The sequence below is a fragment of the Taudactylus pleione genome, unplaced genomic scaffold, assembly GCF_031769625.1.
Source record: "Taudactylus pleione unplaced genomic scaffold, aTauple2 ptg001648l, whole genome shotgun sequence".
Classification (NCBI taxonomy): domain Eukaryota; kingdom Metazoa; phylum Chordata; class Amphibia; order Anura; family Myobatrachidae; genus Taudactylus; species Taudactylus pleione.
Genome location: NW_028286045.1, coordinates 220959 through 235616, shown reverse-complemented (window position 1 = coordinate 235616; position 14658 = coordinate 220959).

Sequence of the window (14658 nt, the reverse complement as noted above, 5' to 3'; positions counted from 1 at the left end):
CATCTTGCATGGACAAACATAATTCCTGGACAAAAGTCCAGGAATGATGATGTTTGTCCATGCAAGATGACGTTTTGCCTCTTTCTGAGTCCCATTTTTTGGAGGGAAAAATACGGACTCGGCGTGCAAACTCGAACCTATCCGAGCCTGCACATCCCTACTTTATATGTCATCCAATAAACACCCACATAAATTATAAAATATATATGCTTCAGTCTCTGCAATAGTCTGCCTCAAATTAGTAGTCAGACATAAGATGTCAACAATTGATGCACAATAAGACAGGAGAATACTACATATATCACACAGACAATTATCACCAAAATAAGTATTGGAAAAGAAAAATTAATAATGAAACAAACATACAAGACAACACTATATCTCTTAATTTCTCAGAATGTTAGATGTTGATCAATCCCAGAAAGAATTTTAATCAGTCCCTGAGAAAATTATTAAAATACAATTTTCAATTGAATTATCTCTCATAAGGTGAAATATTCAAAAATACCATATGGATGTTTACAGAAATCGATGTTTCTAATTAATTCAACACATAAACCCTGTGAACAGAAGGTATCAATGAATACATTAGCAATATCCTACATATAATGAGATCTCATAATCAAACACCATATATAGAAATAAGGAAAGTCAGGGTATAGATCCACTATTCCTCATTCTACTGCTCCTCACCTATGCAAAATGCTATTTGTGAGGAGTGAGAGATTACTGGAAAGTGGTTTACCCTTAGAAACAACAGTTTAAAAGAGGCTTTACTCAAATTTAATTTTTACTGTTGAGTGTCATACTTATAGCACTGGACACCCAATGAGAGAACTACTCAAATGAGATCACCTGCAGTTAATAGAGATATAGAAAGAGGTAAGTTTATTAATCCTATAGAATATATCATCAAAATGAGAAAGTATTTCGTTAAGAGAAACAAACTCTCTCTGGTCTCAACCAGGGGTATGTGTGTTAATAGAACATCGGGATTAATAATGCAAATGTATTCCTCACAATATTGCATTTAATCACATCAAACAGTGAAGAAAGCACATAGATGCAGAAGAGTGTCAAAGTTTTGTTCTGTAGCTGATGCTGTTTAAATAAAACCATGAATTCTAATAGGCTTAATTTCAAATGGAAACACTCACAGTTAGAAACTCTATAACATGTAGAAAAATCCAATACATCTCTAACTCAATTCGTAATTGTTGTGACATTCCTATTTATTCTGAGAATACAGTTTAATCATAGCAAAATACATACATATAGCAAAATTTAAACAAATTATTGCCTGCATTAATTAGCATCTCATGTCAAAGTCTCCAGATTGGCTAGTATGGCTACTACACCTCTTGTCTCAAACAAGAGTGTGTGAGCTAGTGGAACATACAATCAGAAACACTTTCAATTAGAAACACTATAGCATATAGCAGAAAAAAATCCAATATATGTCTAACACAATTCCCAATTGTAACATCTCTATTGTTATAAGAATATAATGTAATCATAACCAAAAGAGTAAAAAATTGTGTTTTGCTAATACATCTAACAACATTTAGCAATTATCTGTAGTTATCAGCATTACAGATCAAAGTCTCCAAATTGACTCCTTCTCATTACAAAGGACGTCATAGACACGGTCATTCCAGCAGAAGGAAAGAGAAAAGACACATTTAAACACATTTCCTCTTTTGAAACTGTTGCACTATATCAATAAAAATGTGTTGCTTAAATACCTGCCGCTAATAGGGTTTATTTAAACGTAAGACAGTAACTATCATATATACACATTAAACGGTCTCTAATGTCAAATAATGGGCTACTATCTTAGTTGGCCACATCCATATGAGAAAAGTAAGTCCCACTGTGGGATACAAACTATTCGAAGGGGAGCCCCGGATCATGCTTCCTCGGGCATCCGCCCATCCTGAAATCAATCCCGCTATGGGGTGTGCATGTAGCGTGTCCTACGGCATCCAATCTTGCCTCCCAACGTGCGTTTCGCCTCAGAAGCTTATTCACGGGAGAAGTCACGTGGGATGGCATCACTGCATAATATAGTGCTGTGTTTAGATTCAGCCAATCTCTGACTAATTATTAAAGATTGACCTATCATTGCATTTAAGTTGTTAGGACTAAACTGAGATGGGCATGCATAAGCCCTTCTTGCACATTGATCATTATGGTACAGAAATGTAACTTTATTATATAAATAGAGTAACTATATGTATCTCAAACAAAAAAGGAAGAAAGGAGAAGGAAGAATAAGTTAATAGTAACATTAATTCGTCCAACAATGCCATTTGAGAACCCAAATTCTTACGAATATTCAGGGGGATACTACACCTGACCAAAGTATATATAAATGTATGTAAAATACATTGGAGGGGAAATAACCACTATATTGTTATTATATATTAATTAATATGCATATTATGCCCATATCTATTTCTAGATAATACTACCTATACCTGGATCCCTCCTCCTGTGCATGCATACATACATATCTTCTTACACGGATACCAGTATATATCTAATCTTATCCACATGGTGTACACTTATATTAAACAGCCCATTTTTATGGTTACTGCCCTGTACTTGAAGTATGATATAAATTTAATTCCCGGATGTCAATAGTTTCATACTATTACAACCTACATTAGTAAATTCAACCAATCATATCCTATTCAATTAGTCTAATAAAAAAATTAATATGCTATTAGTATATATAATTAATGATATATACTACTATATAAAAATTTTAATTAAGTATAATTCAATTATTAAATTGTTGAAAAGTGCAGATTAACTAGGTTATGGGTATATGGGTGAAAAAACAGATTATTTGTATTAGTGAAAAAGTGGTATTTGATGAGTGTATTATAGTGAATAAGGGGGGTCATTCAGACCCGTTCGCGAGCAAAGGACGCTCGCAGACGGGTCGATGTTGCCCCACTGCGCATGCGCACGACAGAGGGAGCTCCGTCGTGCGCATGCGCGAGACCCGGACTGTGACAGCCAAGCTGTCGCTCCGGGTCTCGCACCAAAGGGGGCGTGCTGTCGATGTTGATTGACAGCACGTCCCCTTTGGTGGACGTGCCGGGGGCGTGGCTGCCAGACGGAGGCGTTCCCATGGGAACGCCTACCATCTGAAGCCGGCCCCACTGACATCACTAGTGATGTCAGTGGGAGTGATTTTGGCCCTGATAGAGCCAAAATCACTCCTGGGCTTGCAGAAGCGAGACCCTACCGCAGGGTCTCGTCGCAAGCCCGATGGTTGTGATGGTCTTTGACCATCGCGACCATCATCATGGACGCTTGCTAAAGCTGTGGGTGGTCACCCACAGCTATACGAGCGTCCAGTAGGACGCTCCATTTTCATGGAGGAGGGCCCTGATTCAGAGGGAGCGCTCTGGTCAGAGCGTCCGGCTCTGAATCAGGCCCAAAATCCCTTAGTGTATGTTGAGGACAATCATAATACAATAATGATTGAAAAAGTGAAAAAATATATATATAAATGTGAAGAAAAAGGAGGTGAAAAAAATAAATATATAATAAAAATGTGTGAGAAATTTTAATAATTGAAAAATGTGAAAAAAATTAAAATTATTAATATAAATATATATATTTTATATTAACTACTTTAAAACCTAAATCAGAGATATATTTTAATAATTCATCTCAATTATACATAAGGTGATACATATGTGAATCTATATAGTAGAACCAGCAATTAAAACATTTTATAAACATGAAAAAAAAAAAAAAAAGAGAAATAATTTATGGAAGAATATAGTATAGATTAATATCCAAGTACATGAAGATCTTAAAGTAGCCCATAACCAATATCGGCTACAAAAAAAGGGGCTTAACCAGTAAGGGACATAGAGGTGTAAAATTTACCTATATCAACAACTTCGTTCACAAAAATGGAGTATAACTATTATATTCATTCAGCCCACAAGGTGTTAAGGTTCCAAGTCTAGATATCCTTTCAGTCTCTTTCTGAAGAAGGGTTGTACTTATATCCCTTCCTCGAATCCCCATCTTCACTTTCTCTAGACAGAATGCTTTAAGGAATCTCGGATCACTATTATGTTGCTGTACGAAGTGTCTGACTACTGAGGTGATTTTCTTCATTTTGCTCATATCAGAGTGTGCGTTCCTGATGTTGCTCACATGTTCCAATAGACGAGATTTAAAGGCTTGTGTCATCATTCCTATATATTTACAGTCCCATTCACACTGTAGGCAATATACAACTCCAGTCGTGTTGCAGTTACAGCAATCTCTTATATACAGATCCTTACCATATTTATCTTGGATCTTAAGAGTAGTTTTAATGTATCCACATGCTCTACAATTCCAGCATGGGTAAGTACCCTCCAATCTAGGTTTTCTTTTTGGAAGTTGTTCAAAGTGACTGTGGGTTAGGAGGTCCCCTAAGTTTTTAGCTCGTCTCCAACTCATAGAAACAGTGGTTTTAAGATGTGATCGCAAATCTGCATCCAATAAGAGGACTGGCCAATGTTGTTGCAAGTATACCTGGAACATTCATTGTGCTGCAAGCCATCCATGTTGTGTACTGTTGCTAATCCATCTATGTAAATATCTATTGCTGCTATTATACTCTGCAAATCACATGCTGGGTAATATATTGCTATTCCATTCTGCATTTTATGTTATGCTGCAATTCCATACTGCCATCTGCATGTTTACTTGAGTTTATTGTTATACCATCTTGCAATATATTTACTGTTGTGATTGCCACTATTTTATGTAGTTGTGTTTATATGCAATCGTATTCTGTTATTGTCCACAGTAAACACTGCTCTGTGGTATTTACCCCACGATATTAGAATTCCGGATGTGGGCAGTCGACTCCGGCTGGAATGACCCAGCTTTGCGAAGCCAGTTTCGTTGTGGGCTGTCTGATGAGATTAAGGACATTTTAGTCCAGTATCCTGCCCTAGTTCTCTAGATGACCTCATGAGCCTGGTTATTTGCATCGACCGACGGCTCCTTGAACGTCGTGTGAAGAAATTGCCATCCCTGCCTCCACGTTCTCGGTTATGGTTAGCACCGCCCGAGTCCAAGGAACCAATGCAACTTGGAGCATTTTGTCTTTCGGCCAAAGAGAAATGGAGGAGACGTGCGTTGGGTCTGTGCCTGTACTGCGGTGGTGAAGGACATATGGCTCAGCATTGCCCGCTGAAGTCAGGAAAAGGCAAGGTCTAGGTGAGCTAGGGGAGGTACATCTAGGCCTTGCATCTATCTCCCCGGAAAATTCTGTCCTTATTTCTGCAGTTATCTCTCTCCCTCACGACTAAGTCTCCGTTCCTGCGTTCATTGATAGCGGAGCTGCTGAGAATTTCATGGACATAAACTTTTTCAAGACTTTGGGTCTGGAACCTGAACCCTTATCCACACCTGTGTGGGTTATTGGTCTGAACGGTCAAGTCTATCGAAGCTTCCATTTGTTTGCCAGACCCCTTCATTGCAATTTGCCATGGGAGCTCTGCATTGGGAGGTACTGTCATTCCTACTCCTTCAGTGTCCACTGGCTCCAGTTGTCCTGAGGTTACCCTGGCTGAAGAGACACAACCACGGATACAGTGGCAAACTGGGGAAATTCTGGAGTGGGGATCGACTTGCTTCTCCGGATGTCTGTCCCGTCCTGTTCGTCTTGTTGCAACTGTCTCAGCCGAGTCCTCATCCATTCCTGCTCCTTACCATGATCTGGACGAATTTTTTTCCAAAAAAAGGCTGACGTTCTGCCGCCTCACCATTCTTTTGACTGCGCCATTGATTTATTGCCCAGTGCCAGGTTTCCCAAGGGCAGACTATATGCATTATCTATTCCTGAAAATAAGGCCATGCAGGAATAAATTAAAGAGGCTCTGAATAAGGGATTCATTCGTTCTTCTAACTCCCTAGTGGGAGCGGGGTTTTTCTTTGTCCAGAAGAAGGATGGATCTGACCAACCCTGCATTGACTTCCGCGGACTGAACAAGATCACAGTCAAGAACGCTTATCCCTTGCCACTCATCTCTGTGCTCTTTCACCTCTTGATCTTAGAGGTGCTTACAACCTCATCCACATCAGAGAAGGAGACGAGTGGAAAATGACATTTAACACCCATTCAAGACACTGAATATCTTGTAATGCCCTTTGGCCTCTCCAATACCCCAGCCGTCTTTCAAGATTTCATCAATGAGGTGTTAAGGGATTACTTGGGAGTCTTTGCAGTGGTCTATCTGCACAACATCCTCATCTACTTGAAGTCCACGGATGAACATCGGAGACATGTGAGGCAGGTCTTACAAAGGCTACTGAAGAACAACTTGTATGCCAAATTAGAGAGAGTTTGATGTAAACGAGGTATCATTCCTGGGTTACATTATTTCCTCGCAAGATCTCTCTATGGATCCCGGCAAGGTGAAGGCCATCCTGGTTTGGGAAAAACCTGTTACCCTGAAGGCCATCCAGTGGTTCCTGGGTTTTGCGAACTATGGGCCTGTTTCAGACCCAGTCGCAAGCACTGTGCGCTTGCAACCAGGTCGATGGTGGCCTAGAGCGCATGCGCACAACGGAGCCGGCTCTGCCGTGCGCATGCGCGAGATCCGCATAGCAACAGGGAATCTGTCGCTCTGGGTCTCACACCAAAGAGGGTGTGCTGTCGATGTTGAGTGACAGCACGCCCCCTTTGGCGGGTGGGCCGGGGGGTGGCTGCCAAAATGGAGGCATTCCCATGACATCACAAGTGATGTCAGTGGAGAGATTCCGGCTCTGTTAGAGCCGAAAAACTCTCTGGGGCTTGCGGCCACGAGAGCCTACCACAAGGGTCTCGTTGCAAGCCCGATGGTCGCGATGGTCCTGACCATTGCGACCATCATCATGGCTGCTTGCTATAGCTGTGGGTGGTCACCCACAGCTATGCGAAAGCGGCCAGGAGACCGTTGTAAAAAAAAAGACCGGCCCTCATTCAGAGCGAGCGCTCTGTCAGAGCGAGCGGCTCTGAATCAGGCCCTATTATCACAGGTTTGTGAAATCGTTCTCCTCTATAGTTTCACCCATTGTAGAACTTACCAAGAAGGGAGCTGAGGTCACCCGTTGGTCACCTGGGGCCAGTCAAGCATTTAACACACTTAAGGCGGCTTTTGTGTCTGCTCCTGTTATCCAGCATCCCAATCCAGAGTCTCCATTTATTGTCGAAGTGGATGCATCTGAAGTGGATGCATTCTGGTGTGGGCGCTATCCTTTCGCAGAAGGATGGTAGTGATGTCAAGCTTCATCCAAGTGCGTTCTTTTCCAGGAAATTTGACTCGGCAGAGAGGAATTATGACATCAGCAACCGGGAATTTTTGACAGTTAAGCGGGCCTTTGAAGATTGGAGGCACTGGTTAGAGGGGGCTAACCATGTGGTGACCGTGCTCACAGACCACAAGAATCTGGCCTATATTGAAACAGTGAAGAGGTTGAATGTGAGGCAGGCTTGTTGGGCCATATTTTTTACTTGGTTCAATTATGTCAATTATGACCAGGGTGGATGCTCTTTCCCAAAGTTTCTCTATCAGTCTTCCTCCCAGAGCCTCAGAAGAGACCATCATTCCAATCTCAAGGATCCACTTTGCCATCACCAGGACTCTGGCAGATTCTCTCAGGGCTCGTCAGTCTGAAGCTCGTCTGGAGAAACCGTCAGGTGTGCTCTTTGTTCCTGAGAACCTTTGTAAGGATGTGTTTGAAGGACTTCCATTGTTCCAATGCAGTAGATCATCCAGGCATTGCTAGAACTTTAGAACTTTTGTCTTGTTCAGTCTGGTGGCAGTCCATGTCTCGAGACACTCGTGAATTTGTCCAGGCATGCGATGTCTATTCTAGAAATAAGACCCTCCAAATCACTCCTCAAGGGCTTCTGTGTCCTCTGCCTATGCCTGTTATATTGCTATGGACTTTGCTGTAGATCTTCCAGTCTCTGCCCGTTCTGTCACCTGGACCATTGTGGATCGCTTCTCCAAGATGGTACATTTTGTTTCTCTTGCCAAATTAACTTTTGCGAAGGAACTGTCAGCACTCCTTCTACAACATGTCTTCAGGCTTCATGGTCTTCCCGTAGATATCGTCTCAGATCATTGAACACAATTCGTGGCCCGATTTTGGAGATGTTTCTGTGCAGAGCTGGGCATCAATGTGAGCTTATCCTCGGGCTACCATTTACAGTCCAATGGTAAGACAGAGTGGGCCAATCAGTCCTTGGAACATTACCTCTGTTGTTTCATCTCTAAGTGCTAGGACAATTGGGTTCCACTTCTGACCTTTGCAGAATTCGCATATAATAACTCTTGCCATTCTGTTTCCTCCGTCTCTCCTTTTCATTGCAAGTCTGGGACGCATCCTAGGAGTAATTCATTTGAATCCCCTACTACCAGTACCTCGTCTTCATCATCCGTTTCTAGGCTACGGGCAATCTGGAGGAAGGTGCATCATGCTCTTCATCAAGCATCTGGGCGGTCCAAGGTGTGGGCTGACAAGCACCGCAGGCCCTGTAAATTCAGAATTGGAGACCTAGTGTGGCTGTCCTCCACAAATATTAATCTGCACCAGAGGTCACAAGTTGGGGCCCAAATTCATTTGCCCATTTTGCATCATTGCCCAAGTTACTCCCGTAGCCTTTCAGCTGAAGTTACCAAGTACTCTGAGGATCAACAGTACCTTTCATTGTTCCCTCCTGAAGCCAATGTTCCTCTCCTCCAGGGTTACATCTAGGCATTCAGTCTGGCCTCCACCAGTACTCGTCCAGGGGCGCCAGGAGTTTGTTGTGGAGAAAATCCTGGACTCCAGAATATCTTGTGGATCTCTTCAATTTCTTGTCCACTGGAAGGGGTATGGTCCGGAGGAGCGTTCCTGGGTTCTGGAAAGCTCTTTGCATGCTCCTACCCTGAAGAGAAGGTTCTTCCAGGACTTTCCGGACAAACCAGGGTCTAGGGGTTCCTTAACCCCTCGTCAAGGGGGGGGTACTGTTAGGGTCTCCAGTAACATCAGTGCGCAGTCCCGTGCTCCTACACCAGTGATTTTGCTTCTGTTTCTGGCTTCTGCCTCATCTAGCCAGGTTGCTCTGGCCCTCAAGGCAGTGGCTGCTTCATATTCTCCAGCCCACAGGGTGCAACCAGCCAAGTTATACCAGCCACCAAGGCTGCTGCATGACCTAAAGGTCACTTCATATTCTATAGCCCACTGGCTACATTCAGCCAAGTTATTCCAGTCCTCAAGGCTGCGGCACGGCCTAGAGGTCGCTTCATCTACGTCCTTTAGGCCCAACAAGCCAAGTCTTCCTGCAGCTCACAAAGCTGTTATACGTCCGAATCCAGCCAAGAATTCCAGCCCTCAAGCTGTAGCTGGACTATACTCCAAAGAGTCACGCACATGCCCTAACACTGTTATGAGCAGGGCCCTCTACCCTCTTGTGCTTCTCCTTACTCTACTTTCATCTACTTCTTACTCCCCACTAGGGCACCTAACACTAGGTTGGTTTGTTCTGTTGCTTATCTGGGTGTTATGGTCACTAATGTAGCAATGTATATTATCCATGTCCTGTATTGTACTGTAAGTCACTGGTCAACCTATTTGTTTATGTACTTTGTAAGGTGCTGCTGACCACTTGTGGCACCATATAAATAAATGATAATGATGATAATAATAATAATAATAAAAGAACACAGTGCTTTTACCTTCAAGCAAACTTTTTTCAATTCTATTTTTATGTATGGTTATGTAATTGCTAATTTAATGCTCTAATAGAAATAGGAAAATACTAAGTTAATAATTACTATGAATAATCTTTTATGCATTTTTTTTAGGACATGCTGCTAAGACTCTGTTCATGATGCCGATGCTGGGACGTGCTAAAAAAGAATCATGTCTCAATAATAATGTTAAAGCTTGAAAATATTTGTTCTTCTATAAAAATGAATATTATACTTACCATTTTTAATTTTTCCTCTTGGTAAATGATAATTGAGCAAATTGTGGTGCACTTCCTTTGTCTAATTATAAATTATGCATAATAAATGCTACAGCACATGGAATATCCAAAATACTGTCTCCTCTACAATGTCCTGTTGCCAAAACCTCTCTGAACTGAAAATATACCACACAAGCAACAACTCAAACATCTATAATTTATTTTGCACATGCACAAATTAACTGTCCTTAATAACTAACAAAAATAAATGGCATGTGCACTAGATGTCATACTAATATATATATATATGCAATCAAATTAAGACAGTTTGAGTTAGCAGGTTGCTTAAATGTGAAAGTTCATCCTCTAAACATTTAAATAAGGTCTTCTCCTTTTGAACTGTTTGACATTAGACCATGAGGGATCCTGTGGGTAGACCTTCCACCAGAAAATCACCCAACAGAGATCGAAAGATACCAAATGTTTACTTTTGATAAAAACATAGGTTCAACATTTAAAAGTTCTGGTTCACATATTCAAAGTAAGATTCATAACATAGATCCAGTAAATCAGTGAGCCAAGGCCAGTGTAGAGGACATTTTTTTTTTTTACCCACCCTCACCTTTAAACAGGTGTGAGCAAAATTGGGAGGGAATCTTCACACAACTGGTCAATGGAACCATAACTGGTAAACCCAATATTTATGTGTTTATGTTATTTTGGTTCCTTCTAACAGAGGTTCCTCCTGTAGTGCTGCTTATCTTCTGAGCGCGGAATGTAGGTATTTTTTTTTGTTTAGATGAGTATATTATGCAATGAGCAGCAGCAATCTCAGGTCTTGTAGATAGTGTAGAAATAAACTGTGACACTCTAGGTCAATGTTTCAGCTTAATTATAAACTTTCATCAGGACAATCAAATAGAAAGACTTACCGTTATAAATTTCTAAATAAAATGTGTGTCCAAGTGCTCCAGAATATTGGGAATCGTATTAATTAGCACTAGTATTTGTGTGTCCATATGTTTGAACGTACAGTTGTTTCAATAGTGCTTTTGCCCAGTGAATGTTACATAACCTAACAGGATAAGGATAGCTTTCTGTGCAGTCCTGCAGCTCATGGATGAGGGGTCCCCAATCTGATTGGACGCAGCACGGGACACCGGTGGACCAGCAATACAGCAGCAAGATTCAAGACAATCCATATTCGGATGAACACCCAGCCTACAGATATTGCATCCAGTGTTAGTGTATGTATATATATATATATATATATATATATATTATATATATATCTAAGAACACCCTTCCTACAGATTCTTTTGGGACTGAATTTTCTGTTAAGTTATGTAACATTCACTGGGCTAAAGCACTATTGAAACAACTGTACGTTCAAACATATGGACACACAAATACTAATGCTAATTAATACTATTCCCAATACTCTGGAGCGCTTGGACACACATTTTATTTAGAAATTTGTAATGGAGGGGTGGGGATACCCCTAATGTGACCAGCAGCTTAGTAGCACCAATCTACACATTTATCTATGTCTTACCGTTCTACAAGAAGTCACACTAGTGCAGTGAGCCTTCCACCAGAGTGCCGCCCATTGGGACATGCATGACATCACTGCTAAGCGATGTGCGCTCTCTGGCGCTCCCAGCATGCCTGGCAGTTAATAGGCAACATAGTCAAACCTTTTTACCAAAGAAAAAATTTAAAAAATAAATACCACACACAAAAAATGGAGACTAGAGGACAGCAGAAAACAGAAAGAAATACATTTGTCAGAATAAGTCTAACTCTGAAAACATCAATGATGATACTAGCCTTTCTAGAGTGCAAAAATATTAATAAAAAGACACTGCCTTATATAACTTGTGAAAATAGACCCATACTGAAATCTAAAAGTATTTTCAAAGATAACTACAGTACAATTGTTAAAGCCATCTTAAGCCAGACTTCACAAAGGCATCATATACAATGTGCAGGGGAATATTATTCCCATAACCATACAGAACAACAATTCCAGACAAAGAATGAGAAAAAGGGCGACCTATATTTTACAAAAAGCAATTGAGACTGAAAGCCTCATTCAGGCCAAACTATGAATCCAACGGGCCTCAAGCTGGAGCAATTTATTGGCATGGCATATCCCCCTGATTGCACTAGGGACCTGATCTATGATCTTATAATAGAGAGCCACCATATTAATATGAAATGCCTGGCCACAGGCTGGTCCTTCTCCATACACCCCAAGGCCAACCTGATGGCTGACTTGTGAAGAGCCAGTCTTTCATTAAACTGCCTTTTGGTTCCCCACATACAAATCAACGCAAGGACCACATATTTACTAGTACAGGTCAATACAGGCTGTATTTGGATACAGGTACTGGAACCTGGGTGGGAAAAAATGACAACTTTACATGTACAGTATCCACATGTAATGCAGCTGATGCATTTGTAATGCCCCAGCTTCCTAGTTAGAAAAGTACTAGTAGCGGATAATTGAAATTTAGAAATTACATTGCGCACAAGCCAGTCCTTCAGATTTCTATTCCGTGAATAACTCAGCAAAATAGTGGTTTTCGTTAAGGCATTAAAGTTGGGATCCAACACCACTAAGGGCCACAGTTCTTTGGCCTTTGTGGTATTAAAGGAACTGGAAGTTTAATATTGCTGAAAAAAGAGAGTTTCTCCTGGATGTCCTCCAAACTTCTGGTGGTTCGAAGAGCATACTCCCTTGGTATAGAGAGTACCTTTTCCTTGACCTTAACCAGATCACCTTAATTATAGCCTCTAAACTGAAACTGCTTGCTCATGGTATCGATTTGCTCTGATGTCATCAGGGATTCTGAGTGCACACAGGAATTGCAAGTAAGGTAATCCACAGATACTGTATCTGTTTTTGGCATAGTATGCAACATGTTATCCACCTGAGAATCTGGAAATCTATATAATATATAGATGCATCACTAATTTGAACCATAAATTTGATTGTCTCATCCAGAGTGTTGATAATAGACAACTGACAATGAATTCCTGCTTGGTGCATCGCCATATCAAAAAGAGGTCATCTATGTACCTCATAAAAGTACAATATTAGTAAGTAATCTTTGTGTTGTGGATATTAGGAATCTGTGTATATGAATATTTAAGATACAATAAGATTGCAGTCACTTCATACCTGCCTTTCTTTTTTCTGCAGTACGCAGTCTAAACTGCCATGTATGATCATTGAAATATATGTAAATGATATTATATAAAAAAAGGCAACTTAATCACATTCAACACAAAAAGAATATTGACACAAAATGAAAAATACATTTCCCCAGAGAGTGATGCGACATACTGTTACTCAGACGGTATTATTATTAGCCTTTATATACATATTACGACAATTTGTACAATCCGAATGGAGTTTGGCAAATACCACATACTTCACAAACAGGAAACTGAAGTGTATACAGTGGTGTGAAATTATTATTATTACGCCCCTGAGGCTGTGGAGGACTAGTATGGCTCGTCCTCCACTGTCTTAAGTTCTATGCTGAGAGGGATTTCTCACTCGTCCTTCACAACTAAGGAATAAAACAACACAAGAGGACTCAATAACTTTGCTGTCAAAAATGAGCGCAGCTTAGACAAAAACAGATGAGCACCACCCCTCAAAAGATAGCATAAACAGAAAGTTAGTTTTAAACACTAGTGCTGTCTCTCAAAAGATAATCTTAGAGCTCAAATGTACACTGTTCATCCATTAGTATTGTAACTCCACCAATGTTTTAATAGGAAGCATTAAAATAAATAAAAAAATAAATTATATATATTAAAAGTAATGTTGATTATTTAAATCGCCAAAAATCACCTGAGTGTGTGATTGTAAGTGATCACCAATTGTTATGCAACCACAATAAATCCCACTGGCTGGAATGGTAACACATTGCAGAGCTTTCTAAATTCTGCAATAAAACACGCTACAATCTCCATAGACACTTATTATGGCTGCCTTTGCAAGCAAACAAGGGCGATCGCAGCAGGTGTTTTCAGGTGATATATTGCAAATATTGATTAATAAATAGGTCCCTTAAAATAAAACCCCTAGGTAATGGATGGCTCCTGATTGCGGTGCAGCAGAGGTATCAGGAATCTGCTCCAGTTGCAATGAAAGTATAGTAAGGGTGCGTTCTTGGGGTATAAACTAATACAAAAGGGACACAGTTATTTGACAACTAATATAAATATTAGTAATGTCAATTTCCTCTGTGATTTACAGGTTGTGAAACCAATGCAAATGGATGGCAACTTCACTTTTCAGCCTCCAAAGTACTGGATAGTTAATCCAAAATCTTGGAGGGCAAAATCTCCAACAGTTTGCGGCAGTATTAAAATAGCCATACAATTTATTTTTTTATACATTTCCAGCTGAGATTTTTGTTATTTAGACATTTTAACAAAGTAATTTTTAATCTCCCTCAATGTTATCTTTGGAAATATGTGTATTGTTTTAATACATCCTTAGTATATTATAATACTCAATGTGCCAGCAGAGGAACTTATGCACTTCATTTGCTGTGAACAAAACAATTGACTACTGGTAAATGTCATTAAACAAGATTTTATTATCTTATCAGTATGAAGAGTTCTAGTATATTATGGTATTTACATTATTAAAGGTTGCATAAAGT